The following is a 13,317-nucleotide window of genomic DNA, read 5'->3' as shown; positions in this document are numbered from 1 at the left end:
TCCAAAGCAAACTGTGTCAAATATAGGCATACATAGTATGCTTTTCAACATTCAGAAACCTTATTTTGGACATCGGTTGTTCTCATTGTAACGTTGCCATTTCCATAACTATTTCACAGGTACCAGAAAAGATGTTACTTCCATTGCAACACACTGCATTCAAAAAGCAAAGCGGTCTTCTACTTTCCCTTTTAAAATGTAATAATCTAAGCCCAATTCTAGAAACACACCGTCTGTCGAAAATGTGCTTTTCTGCATTACAGAAAATAAAATTTGACGAAAAACTGTATTAATTATTATTGATTTTATATATAATTACCATTAGTTAAAAGTTGGAGGGCTGCATTTATTTTTTCAAACTCAGTAACAAAAAGAACTGAGACTTCAACTAATAAATTACATCTTGAAATATACATGATTGTGTTGTCCCCAGTTACTTCCAATGGTAACTGACACGCCCCGAATTTAACTGTACCAGACAGTTCTATCTGTCCCATCGCTGACCAAACACTGCTTCTCTGTTTCTATTCATTATGTATTATAAGAGGTCTAAACACATCCCAGCATGACGAGAAAAAATTGCAATTCTTGTGACAGCAAAGTGATGCATTCAAGTTCTCTCTTGCGGTACATCCCTATCCATGAGCATTAACAGACATTTTTGATAGTGCTAAAATGCGTTGGCTTCAAGCTCATTACTCTAAGAACCTTAGGCACCTTTCCTGCAGGTTTTCAGAAAACCCTCGTAAAAAACAGGCACTATTCAAATCTTGCAAACCAAACTTGCCAAGAACCTTGTGCAATGATCAATAACCTTGGCTACACCGCCATCCACCCCAAAATCACGATCCTGGAGACCAATGCAGCAAAAACCCAGGCTAAATGCTAGCTGAAGCCCAACAGAACTGCCGCGCTTCCCCTCTGCCGCCCTCTCTGCCGCATGGAGAGAGGCAAGGGGAAGAGAGGAGTGGAGCTAGGCTCACCAGCTCCGAAGATGCTCCGGTGACCTCTGGCTGAGCGGCGAAAGCTGGGCCAGGAAGGCGCTAGTGCAGCCGCGGCAGGCCGAGTGGACTATGCCCCTGGTGCATTCCTCGCATTCCTGCACAATCTGTCGCCAGCCGAGGAGCCCGCGGCGCGCGTCCCCCCCCCCCCCCCCCCCGGATACACACACACACACACACCTGCCTATTGCTGCGCCCCGAGCGGCCACGGCCGCCGCGGCGCCTGCACTGCCCGCGCTCTCAGTTTGTCGCACTCAGCCAAATTCCGGCCCCGTCGCTCATCCCCTCGTTTCCCGGGTAGAGGAAAGAGGACCAGGCAGCCCCAGCGGTGGGCAGGGACTCCAGAACGGCCCGGGGTTGCGGGGGGGGGGGGGGGGGGGGCGGCGGGCCCCCCCGCCCGGCCGGGGGGGGGGGGGGGGGGGGGGGGGGGTACCGCAGCTCCGCTTTAACTCCAGGCAGGGTGAGGTGGAAGCGGCGGCGCAGGAGGGCAGCGGAGGAAGCTCTAGGCTGGGGAACCAGGAGGGGTGGAGCGTGAGGATACGCCGCGAAGAGCGAGGGGCGCGCTGGACGGAGGGGGGTGGGCAGGACCCGCAGGAGCGCGGGACTCGCGGGGCAAACGCGAGACTGTGCAGGCAACAGGGGCGTGGGAGGAAGGGGAGGGGGCCAGGACGCAGGACCTGGGGCTGGAGGGACGGACAGACCGCCCCGAGGGCTGGGGAAGGCGGGCGCCCCAGGGTGTCGGGGGCGCGGGGCGGCGTGCCAGGCGGGCAAGAGCGGGTGAGCCTCGAGGCAGACGTCCGGGAGGGCTCGGCGAGGCGCTCAAGTTCGGGGCTGGGGGATCTGGATCCGAACAAGCCAACGCGGGGAGGGTCGTGCGCGGCGCGCAGGGGAGACCGGAGGAGAGTAATAGCCGGGAAAAGCAAATGGAGGGTGAAACTTGTGCGCCTGCCGGGGGGAGGGGAGCAGGCAGGCGAGTGCGGGCAGGAACACGAGGCGGGGCAGGAAAGCCGAGGCGGCCGCGAGGCGGTGGGGACGGAGTAACGGGAGGGAGGCGCCCGTCCCCCACGCGTCCCTCACAGGCAGGTCCCGGCTCCGGCGCGAGGGGGCGAGGGCCGGGGGTCTCGGGGGCAGGAGTCTTCGCGCCCTCCCGCGAGCCCGCACACTTACTTTCCAGGTTAGGCAGCGCCCGTCGTCGCTCGGGGGATCAGGGACATCTGCGCCGAGGGGTCGTCGCTGCGGCACCCGAAAAAATTAAAAAAGTGCGGCGGCCAAGCAGCTGCCCGCCCCTCCCTCCCCCACCCGCCCCCTCCCCCGAAGCTGCTCTCCCACCACCCCGGGCGGCGGCGGTGGCCAACTTGCCCCTCTACCCAGTGCCCATGGTGCCGCCTCCGCGGCCGGCGTCGACACGGACTCAGCCCCGGAGCCCCCTCTACTGCCCAGAGGCCGCCGCCGCCGCCCGCCCAGCCGCCAGCCCGCCTGCCCAGCCAGCCCCGGGCTCCCGGGAACGTCAGCACGCCGCCGTCTCCGGACCTGCTCCCCGCCAACGCCATTGGTCGGAAGGAGAAGGCTGGCCCTCCCTATTGGCCCGGCCCTCATATTGAACGGGCCAATGCGAACTGCGGTTTCAGGTCGCCATAGAGACCGATGCTGTTAAGAGCGAGAGGGCCTGAAGAAGGTGGGGAGTGAGGCTGGAGGTGTCTCAGGCTTGGGGAGCGGGAGGGGGTGTAGGGAAGAAATACAGGGAGATTCCCGCGTGCTGGCTCTGACACCTGAGGCAGCTTGCGCCTTGGCTTCCTGTCAACCCCAGCGGTGCATGACAGGGTTTGTCCCTCATCTCACCTCAAAGGCAGGAACAGCTGAGCCCTTATACGAATCCATGAGAACCTAGGAGTGGGCATTTCACTTTTCCTGCGTCGGGGGAACTCCCTGAGGCCTTGACCTTTGACCTTTGACCTGTGTGCAGCTTCTGCTACTCCAGGTGAGTTTGCTCCCTATCCCTTAATTCGCTGCTTCTTCCTGACGTCACTGATCCACCTGAATTCTACGTGTTTTTCCGAACCACTCCCCTTTCCCTGGGGCGGATCTTGCCTCAAAATTCTGGGTTTAAAAACTTAATGCCTAACCTAAAGGAGACTCAAAGATTTCCTTTGAATGATATTTTAGCAAGGAACTGGCTGACGTATAATATGTTGGATGTCATCGAGTCGTCACTTAAATGTGTTCCCTGCTTTTCCAAGCAAGCCTCTAATCCCTCCATTGAAGGGTATTTATTAAAGACCCACCTGTGTGTACATTCCACACTGTGAGCTTGGCAGGTGCATGCTCTTTCCCCTCAGTTTACCCAGTGGGGAAAAACAGGTGATAAAGTCAGTTCTTCATGCGTTCCCATGATCTCAGAGAGTAAAGGCAATAGATTGCAGTTGATTGAAGTTTTCTGGGTATTTTCCAGTTTACCTCTAAATTTTATGAAGAAATGAACTCAGTTATGGAATCAGTACACAGAAAAAATCTTGAGCTTTAATAACAGGTTCTATGCTTTCATTTGGTCACTTTGTGCTAGCTTGTCAATACTGATTGTTTTTTGTAAATAACTTTCATAGTTAAATGCTGGCTATTCAAGTGGGTCTTCAGGAAGACATTAGACTTTTAAGCATTATACTGCTCTATCACGTAGCCACTGATGTTCTTAGGTTCCTTCTTTTGGTGATTTTGCCATGTTAGTAAGATGTAAGAATATAATTATGTTACTGCCTCTTAAGTTGGAGGGACCATATTTTGTGAAAAAGCAGTTAGGATTTTGGAAATTACAATATTTGTTGAGAGAAAGAGATTAATGTTTGTGCAAGGTACATATATCTAACTACTGTGCTGAATTTTAAGTTGAATAATATGCTTTGCTATTAGTTTTTATCTTGCTATAGTTGAAAATTGCAAAAATAGATAAGACTTGTTAATATGGTATCTTGATTGGAAAAACATCTCTTACAATTTGTAGCAAAATGTAAACTTCATTGATAATCTTATGCAGGGTTGAAGTGCAGAATAGAACAGTTGAACATGTGAGTGTTCCCCCCAAATATTTCCAGAATTGGGAAGGAATCAGCAGGGACCATAGAGCCTTGCCATCCTGGAAGTTTGCTCATCATGCCTTTCATTTCTGGCTTTTGTGTGTATGTGTTTGGAAAATGAAAAAAAGTAAAATGCAAATTCTTGTAAGACTCATTTTTCTTTATTAATTTTTTTTAATGTTTGTTTATTTCTGAGAGAGAGAGAGACAGAGCATGAGCAGGTGACAGGCAGAGAGGGAGACACAGAATCCAAAGCAGGCTCTGGGCTCTGAGCTGTCAGCACAGAGCCTGATGCTCGGCCTGAACCCACAAACCGTGAAATCATAACCTGAGCCGAAGTCGGACGCTTAATGGACAGAGCCACCCAGGTGCCCCAAGACTCATTTTTAATGTACTAAGATGATGCTAATGATTTGGTTTAAAAACATTTTTTAATAATAGTGAATGAAAAGAACATGGGAAAAATAACATTAATATTTCCTTTTTTCTTGCCTTAGGCTAGCATAGAAAGAAGACAACAAGAATTAATTTTTTTACTCCAGTAATCTTTTCTTTTTGTATTTTACTCAGATCTCAAGTGTGATGAGTATTTTGATATTGTGTATTCCATGTTGGTAATGATTAAAATCTTACTAAAATCTACCATGAAGAAGGTCCCCTAAAATGTTGTCATTATCATCATTATTAATTATTATTATTATTATTTTGTAATTCTTATACTCGGTTGAAAGTACTACCATGCATTGCTGGACAAGTTTACAAAATCACTGTGTTCCACTAAGAGTTCTAGGCTCTCCAGACTTGGCTGGGTCTTCACTGATTCTCTAAACTCCTTTCCTCAATGAGGAGGGTGATTATCCAGGGTACTTCTCTCAAACCTGTCCTATTTCTGCTTTCCTCAAGCCCCCCACTGTACTTTGTCTTCTTCCAGTTCTTTAAGTGATCTTGCCTCATATATGGCTGAGACATCCATCATGGAGTTCCTCTATTTTAACTTTCCTAACACTCAGTCTCCGTTTTTACACTTGATCACTTACTTCAGTCCTGCTGAGAACAGGTGCCCCTCTTTTGTGCTAAACCCATACTCTACTTCTGCTTCTGAACATGGACCATATTCTCTCCCCAGGATTTTGCTCCATTGATTGTAAATTTCTCTCTTACATCGTATGCTATGTTCTCTCCTCCAAAAGTTTTCCTTACATGTTATGCATATCTGACCCTTTGTGAAACCACCTTCCTTCAAACCTACCACCCTTTCCTCACCTTCTTTTCACCAAAAAACAGTCTGAAGGAAATTTATTAAGGCTTTTGTTTTTTAACTTCCAGTATGCTGGCCCTTGAATACAACTAAAAAGATTCTGAAGATTGTGCGTTTTCTCCTCAAAATCATAACCCATTTTGCCAGTAAAGTTCTCTCCTACAAAAAGGGCCTTTTACTTGCTAATTGCAGTGCCTTACTTCCAGATTTCCAGTGGAGGGTGGAGACCATTGTCTCCCACTCTAAGGTTCCATATAAATGCAAATGAACACCTTGAGAAGAAGAAGCATTTAACCTGCTAGCCACACCACTTTGGCGGGTCTAACTGCTGGGAAGTAGAGGTGGGAAGCTGGGGGTTGGGGGGGCGGGGCGCGGGCAGGGCTCTGCTCCTGCTGATGGTGGGACCTAAGGCAAAGTTCAAAAGACTAAAAAGGTTTGGTGAGCACCACCTTCAAGGACAAAGTAAACAGAAATCAAAGGGAATTTTCACTTACCATCTCAGAAAGAAGTCAACGAGAACCATCATGATTATGAAAACTTTGTACCTTTCTGATGTTTATTTTCATATTAGCTCACCATGATTAATATTCCTGAAAAATCATAGCAGAGGCAGCAAAGAAACGGGAAGAGCAGAAACACTTTCTTATTTCCTTATTTCCTTTCTTATTCTTGGATGCCTACGGAGAAGGTGGGAGCAGTAAATATAAGAATTCCAAAAAACACACTAATTGATAGTTGCTTTTTCTGTTTGTTTGTTTTTAAAAGGAATGTTAAAACAGAGGCAGGTGGCAAATGAGGGAAAGAGAGCAGTGGAATAAACTGGTCCTGCAAATGGCTGCTAAAAATAATAGTTCTGCTCAGGATTGACTGACTGTATGCCACCTCCAGACCATTCTCTGAATATGCAAATCCTCCCCCTTAGAGGCCCAATCCAATACCTCTAAAGCCTTTTCTGAAAATTTCCTCACCTTACCCACCTCTGGAGAGGATGATTTCTGCCTTAGTATTTTATAGTGGCACTTAATACACTCTACCCCATGGTGTAGTTATTTGTGTGAGCCTTCTCCTATAGAAGATAGGATACAGTAAGAGTCATGACTGTAACTTCTTCCGTAGTGCTTTGGACTACTAAAGTGTCCCTCACACTAAGAAAAGCCACCATTCATTAATCCTTTTTTAGTCCTTGAAAGAATTTGACTTCTAACAATGAAAATGTAGGATCAGTAATGTTGGGAGGTACTTAGAAAAAGATGGGACTGGAGGTTCAGTGTAGAAAAGTGAGATAATGTATGGCAGAGCAGCATAGAGGTTTCTGTCATGTAGCCACCCAAGAGAGAAAAGCCTTAGATCTTATCTCTGTGAGGACCTATCTCTACCCCTCAGTGAGGTGGGGTTGGGGGGGGGGGGCAGTGTGAGAAGGACTGGCTGAACGTGCTTTGGCATGACGTTATCCTATTCAGAGTTAAGGCCATAAAATTTGGTGTATTGGGAAAAACAGTTGAAACTCAGCTTTGTCAAGCAGATTAAATAAGGGCTACCTACATTTTTTTTTTTCATCCGAAACATCCAGGTTGCTCTGATTCTTTGTTGTTGTTGTTTGAACACAGTGGAATCATGAGAATTTAACAACTTTATAAAATAAGAAAGGGATCAAACATCTGGTAAATGTAATAGACATGTTTCTAAGTACCTATATCCACAGCCTTTGAAGTATGCAGCCCTACAAGCCTCATGACCTAGTAGCTGGCCATGGTTCAGCCCGGTGGAGACCTGATTCAAATGTGACCAGTTTATTACAGACCATTGACCATACCCTATAATAGTGCCAATCAGATTCTTCTCTTAGAAATTTGAAATTAAGAGAACAAATACAGAGAGAACTGCTGTGTTGGCCCTTGTGTTTTATGGGATCCTATTCTCCTCACAAGGCTAGAACACACTTCATTTTTTAGTACTCCATGAGCTTTCTGTTTCTTAGAGTCACCCCTCACACATTCTTTTCCTGGTTTGCCGTTAGTGAGTCTGTCTCTTACAATAAAAAGGTTTTGTAACAATATTATGCAAATATTTGACAACAGAACATATATTATGACCATCTTGTTGGACTATGAAGAGCAACAAATAAAAAATGAATGATCCAAATATTTCCTAAGTTGGGTAAAAGAGCTTTGTTTAGTGTGATGTCTATTCCTTCCCACTCCCCAAGCTCAAAGCCTTATATTCCTCAACGCTTAGTTCTCCTCCTGTGAAACTGGGAGCAAGAGAAGAACTTCAAGAATATGAGCAATGTGATTGCTTTTTCAAGGTAGAATCATTTACCATGCCACTGGTAGAGGAAGAAAATAATAGAATTTATATATATTTTATACATGTATAATAATTTTTTAGAAACCAGGCTAAAAAATAAAAATAAGGTAGGAAAATTTACCAGAGATATCAGTGGCACCACAGCTCAGGGGAAACAGATTCCAAAGTCTAATTTCCAGCAAATAATTAAAAAAAAAAATTCTCAGAAGGAAAACCAAGCTTGATCCAATATTACTATAATATTTTAGCTAAAGTATCCAATTTTCAACAAAAATATTTGAGACATGCAGAAAGAAAGAAAGGAAGAAAGAAAGAAAGAAAGAAAGAAAAAAACAGGAAAGCATAATCCAAATTTAGAAAAATAGGTAGCCAATGTTCATGCTGTGTAGTTCCACTTGTTGGATTTAGTAGGCAACTAATCCAAAACAGCTACTATAAATACATTTAAAAACTTAAAGGAAAAATAACTTAATAAATAGGGACTCTCAATAAGAAAAAGAAACTATAGAAAAGGAATGGAGGGGTGTGTGAGTGGTGCAGTGGGTTAAGCGTCCGACTTTGACCTCACTGCTCATGAGTTTGAGCCCTGCATGGGGCTGACAGCTTGGAGCCTGGGGCCTGCTTCAGATTCTGTGTCTCCCTGTCTCTCTGCCCCTCCTCCACTCATGCTGTCTCTCTCTCTCAAAATTAACATTAAAAAAATGAATAAACATTAAAAATTAAAAATAAAAAAATAAAAAAGGAATGGAAACTACCCAATCTGAGGAATAGAAAGGAAAAAAAGTTTGAAGAAAAATGAATAGTGCCTCAGAAACTTATGAGACAACTAGGAGTACAAGAAAGAAAGGATGGGGGACCCTGGGGGACTTGGTCAGTTAAGCAACCTACTCTTGATCTTGGTTCAGATCATGATCTCATGGTTCATGGGATCCAGCCCTGCATCAGTCTCTGCACTGACAGTGCCGAGCCTGCTTGGTATTTTCTCTCTCCCTTACTCTCTGCCCCTCTCCCACTTGCTTGCATATGCACACACTCTCTCTGTCTCTCTCCAAATAAATACATAAATCTTAAGAAAGAAAGAAATAACGGAGTGATAGAAGGATATATAAAAATATTTGAAGAAGCAGCAACCTAAAATTTCCCAAATTTTATAAAAAACTTAATCTATGGATCCATGAAACTCAGTAAACCCTCAATAGAATAAACATAAGAGGAATCAAAACTAGATATATCATCATCAGATTGCTGAAAGACAAGGACAAGAAAATTTTGAAGCAACAAGATTATGTAACAATGAAGTAACAATTTATTATGTACAAGGAGAAACCCACAGTAAAATTAACAGCTGACTCCTCATCAGAAACAAAAGAAGCCAGAGAACAATGGAAGAATAGATTCAAAGTGCTGAAAGAAAAACCTATCTGTCAAGAATTCTAGATCAAGCAAAAACAGTCTGTCAAAAATTTGGTGATCATAAATGGATGATCATAGATGGATAAATAGATCATAGATGGGAAAATGGATCATAAATGGATCTATGTTGGAAGTATACTAATTACTAATGGCACCCATATAGCTTTGAGTGAAGCCTAAAGCAGAAGTCTGTCAGACAGATAGATGCAGGGCACTTGGCAAGTCAACAATTTCCATTTGTAAAGTAGCTCTTGACTCAGTGCCAACCCCGGGACATCAAATGATCACCACAACAAAATGTTGTATGAAGTACTGGATTTGAAGTTATTTTCCCTAAATTTTGTGAAAATATGACTTCATTATTTTCTTAACTCCAGAGCTCTGTCTCCGTCAGAAAGGTGGCAAGAAGCCGATTAGAACAGTAGAGGAGAGGACATAAATCATACACAAGCGCTTTCCTTATATCCTATTCTCCTACCGTGGCACCTGGCCCTTCCCATTCCTGTGTCCCTGTTTCTTTACATACCAGGTCAGCTAACTCTCATCACCGGGTTTCCACACAGCTGGTTACAACTTCTGTGCATCTCTGGGGTTGGACTAGGGGGATAAATCAATAGCATCTGCTTGTTATTATCTTATCAGAAACCACAAGTCAAGAATGGCTATATTTTTAAAAATAAGAAAAAATGATGAAAATAGATGAAGTTAAGGCAACTGACAAGATACAACACCCATTCATGATAAAAATGTCCAACGAACTAGCAATAGAAGGGCACTTCCTTGATGTGATAGAGTGCATCTATGAAAAACCTGCAGCTATCATCACATTTGTGACAAAAGACTGAATGTTTTCTCTTTTTTTTTTAATTTTTTTTCAACGTTTTTATTTATTTTTGGGACAGAGAGAGACAGAGCATGAACAGGGGAGGGGCAGACAGAGAGGGAGACACAGAATCGGAAACAGGCTCCAGGCTCTGAGCCATCAGCCCAGAGCCTGACGCGGGGCTTGAACTCACGGACGGCGAGATGGTGACCTGGCTGAAGTCCGACGCTTAACCAACTGCGCCACCCAGGCGCCCCTGAATGTTTTCTCTTAAGATTGAGAATGAAATGATATCTACTCATATCTTTTTTTATTTGACACTGTTCTGGAAGTTTTAGCCATTGTAACAAGGAAAGAAAAATAAAGTCGTAAATTGGAAAGGGAAATTTAAAGCTGTCTTTACTTACAAATGATGTGACCCTATACATAGAAAATTCTGAAAAATATACAACAAAAGTAATACTAGAAGTAGTAAATGAATTTAACAAAGTCACAAGATACAAGATAAGTACATAAAAATCAGTTATATTTTTATAAAATAGGAATTAGCAATTTGAAAACAACTTGAGAAAACAGTTCCATTCATAACACAGAAAAGAACATGATACTTAGGAATACATTTTTTACAAAGTATAAGAACTCTGACCGATCAATTCAATGTGATCCCTATCAAAATCCCAGCAAATACTTTATGTAGAAATTGATAAGCCAGTCTTAAAATGTATATGCATAGGAACAAGAATACCAAAAACAGCAACAGAATAGGAAGAATTAAAATATCCAATTTCAAGATTTACTATAAAGTTGCAATAGTAGGATATAGTATTGGCATAATAATAGCCATGTAGATCAATGAAATAGAATTGAAGGTACAGAAGTAAGACCTTACATTTACAATCAGTTGGTGTCCAGCAAAAATGCCAAGGTAGTACAATGGGGACTGGGGTGTCTCTTCAAGAAATGCTGCTGGGATGCGGCACCTGGATGGCTCAGTCAGTTAAGCATTGGGACTCTTGACTTCATCTCAGGTCATGATCTCCCAGTTCGTGAGTTCGAGCGCCGTATCGAACTCTGCACTGACAGTGCAGATCCTGCTTGGGATTCTCCGTCTCTACCTGTCTTTCTGCCCTTCCCCTGCTCATGCTCTCTTTTTCTCTTTCAAAATAAATAAGTAAACTTAAAAAATGCTACTGGAATAATTGGACATCCATGTGCAAAATAATGAACTTATACTCTTAGGCCATACAGAAAAATTAACTCTATATACATCATAGACCTAAGAACTAAAGTAGTAAGACTTCTGTAAGAACTATTAATTATGTAAGAACTAAAATTATAAGACTTCTGAAAGAAACATAGTACAGTATTTTTGTGACTTTGCTTTAGGCACAGATTGTTTGGATATGATACAACATCATGATCCATAAAAGAAAAAATAGATAAATTGAACTTAATAGAAATAAAGGTTTTTTTAAATAAAATTTTGGTTTTTCAAAACAACAAGAAAATGAGAAGATATGCCATAAACTGGGAAAGAATACTTTCTTTTTTCTCTTTTGTTTTTCTTATAAGTTTGTCTTTTTAGTAATCTCTATACCCAATGTGGGATTCAAACTTTCAATCCCAAGAACAAGAGTTGCATGCCTTTTGACTGAGCCAGCAAAGCATCCCGGGAAAGAATATTTTCTAATCATCATCTGATAAAGGTCTTATATCTAGAATTTATGTAGAACTTCTAAACATCAAAACTAAGAAAGCAAGGAACTCAATTTAAAAATGCGCAAAATATTTGGATAGACATTTCACCAAAAAGTTATACAAATCATCACACAAGATACTCAACATGATTAATCATAAAGGCAATGGACATTAAAACCACAACACAACTGTACAACCACTAGAATGGGTATAAGACAAAAGATTAATAACACCAACCTATTAATAATACTGAGTGATGACAAGGATGTGGAAAACTGGAACTATCATAAATTATGGGTTAGTATACCCAACTCTGGAAAACCATTTGACAGTTTCTTTCAAATATAAATATAAACTTACCATATGACTCAGCAATTCTACTTCTAGATTTCTACTCAAGAAGTAAAACGTGTCCACACAAAGGTGTTTACATCAATAATATTAGCATTTTTCATAATAGGAAAATACTGGAAATAAAATGTCAATCAACAATGATTAAATAAAATGTGGTACAATAGAATGCTATTCAACAATAAAAATAACTGTGGATACATGCTACAACATGGATAAACCTACAGTATATTATGCCAAGAGGAAAAATCCGCAAGAAGCCACATGTTTTATGATACCATTTGTATGACATTTCCAAAAAAGGAAAAAAAAATAGAAACAAAAAGCAGATCAGTGATTACCTTGGGCTGGGACCGGAAGATTGAATCCAAGTGGCTATGACATAACTTTTTCAGGTCATGGAAATATTCTAGAACTGAATGATGGTGATGGTTGCACAATTATACATTTATTAAAAATCACATTGCATGCTTGTAATGGATATATATTCATGGAATATAAATTATGTCTCAATAAAACTATCGCAAGGAAAAACTTTAAAAAATGACATAGGCACATCTTAAAAACTCTCATATATGATCACTTGGTAAATTTGGAAACAATTCTCTTTTTTAAAAATGTTTTAATGTTTATTTATTTATTTGAGAAAGAGAAGGAGAGAGAGAGAGAGAGAGAGATCATGAGTGGGGGAGAGGCAGAGAAAGAGGGAGAAACAGAATCCGAAACAGGTTACAGGCACTGAGCTGTCAGCACAGCACCTGATGCAGGGCTCCAACTCGTGAACCACGAAATCATGACCTGAGCTGAAGTTGGTTGCTTAACCAACTGAGTCACCCAGGTGCCCCGGAAACAATATTCTAACGTGACAGAAAATCTTCCCAACAGCATTTCAGTGGATTGAGACCCCAGGTTTTAAACATTAAAGGAAAAAAAAAAAAACTTCAGGGAGAACTGATTGATAGAGAAGTCAGAAATTTGTCAGAGAAAAAGCCTAAACTACAACCTTAGTATAAGTATTAGATGGAGTTGAAATTTGAGTGTTATAATTGAGTACATGAAGTCAAATTTGTATTTCTTCCATATCTTTTTGTGATATCTATTTTAGCTTTTATAGCCCTTATAGCCAAGCATGGGAATAAAATGATCTTAGACTTGAATCCTTCTGTTATCAGATATTAAACCATGATTTTCAAGGTAATGCAACATTTATCACAAAATTCTCACTAAAATTTATTTAAATTATCAGTACTATATATTTCAATACATCTTTTTTGGTACTTGTGTATTTTCTTATATTTGTGTTTTATAATTTATATAATGTTAGTATGGTATAACATTTAAAAAACTTATAATAATGTTTAATAATAGAGATATGTGATTGATAATGTTTGAAGGGGA

General features: G+C 41.8%; 2 protein-coding genes across 12 annotated transcripts in view; one reads left to right on the top strand and one right to left on the bottom strand.

Moving 5' to 3' along the window:
* The window catches only part of PKP4 (plakophilin 4), a 241,099-nt gene extending 238,813 nt beyond the window's left edge, over nt 1-2,286 (bottom strand). For 9 of the 11 annotated variants that reach the window (XM_040475139.1, XM_040475145.1, XM_040475142.1 and 6 more), the window contains exon 1: nt 2,169-2,286. The gene's annotated coding sequence lies outside the window, so the exon portion shown is untranslated. Of the gene's footprint in view, nt 1-983; nt 1,087-1,181; nt 1,286-2,168 lie in introns of those variants that run through there. The other 2 variants (XM_040475141.1, XM_040475140.1) reach the window with 2 other exon arrangements.
* A 592-nt stretch (nt 2,287-2,878) lies between these two features.
* Nucleotides 2,879-13,317, top strand: part of CCDC148 (coiled-coil domain containing 148) — a 253,948-nt gene continuing 243,509 nt past the window's right edge. The window contains exon 1 of the mRNA XM_040475151.1: nt 2,879-2,979. The gene's annotated coding sequence lies outside the window, so the exon portion shown is untranslated. The remainder of the gene's footprint in view (nt 2,980-13,317) is intronic.

Source organism: Herpailurus yagouaroundi, unplaced genomic scaffold, assembly GCF_014898765.1.
Source record: "Herpailurus yagouaroundi ecotype Mexico unplaced genomic scaffold, PumYag 140, whole genome shotgun sequence".
Lineage (NCBI taxonomy): Eukaryota > Metazoa > Chordata > Mammalia > Carnivora > Felidae > Herpailurus > Herpailurus yagouaroundi.
This window is presented reverse-complemented; position numbering and strand designations above follow the sequence as displayed.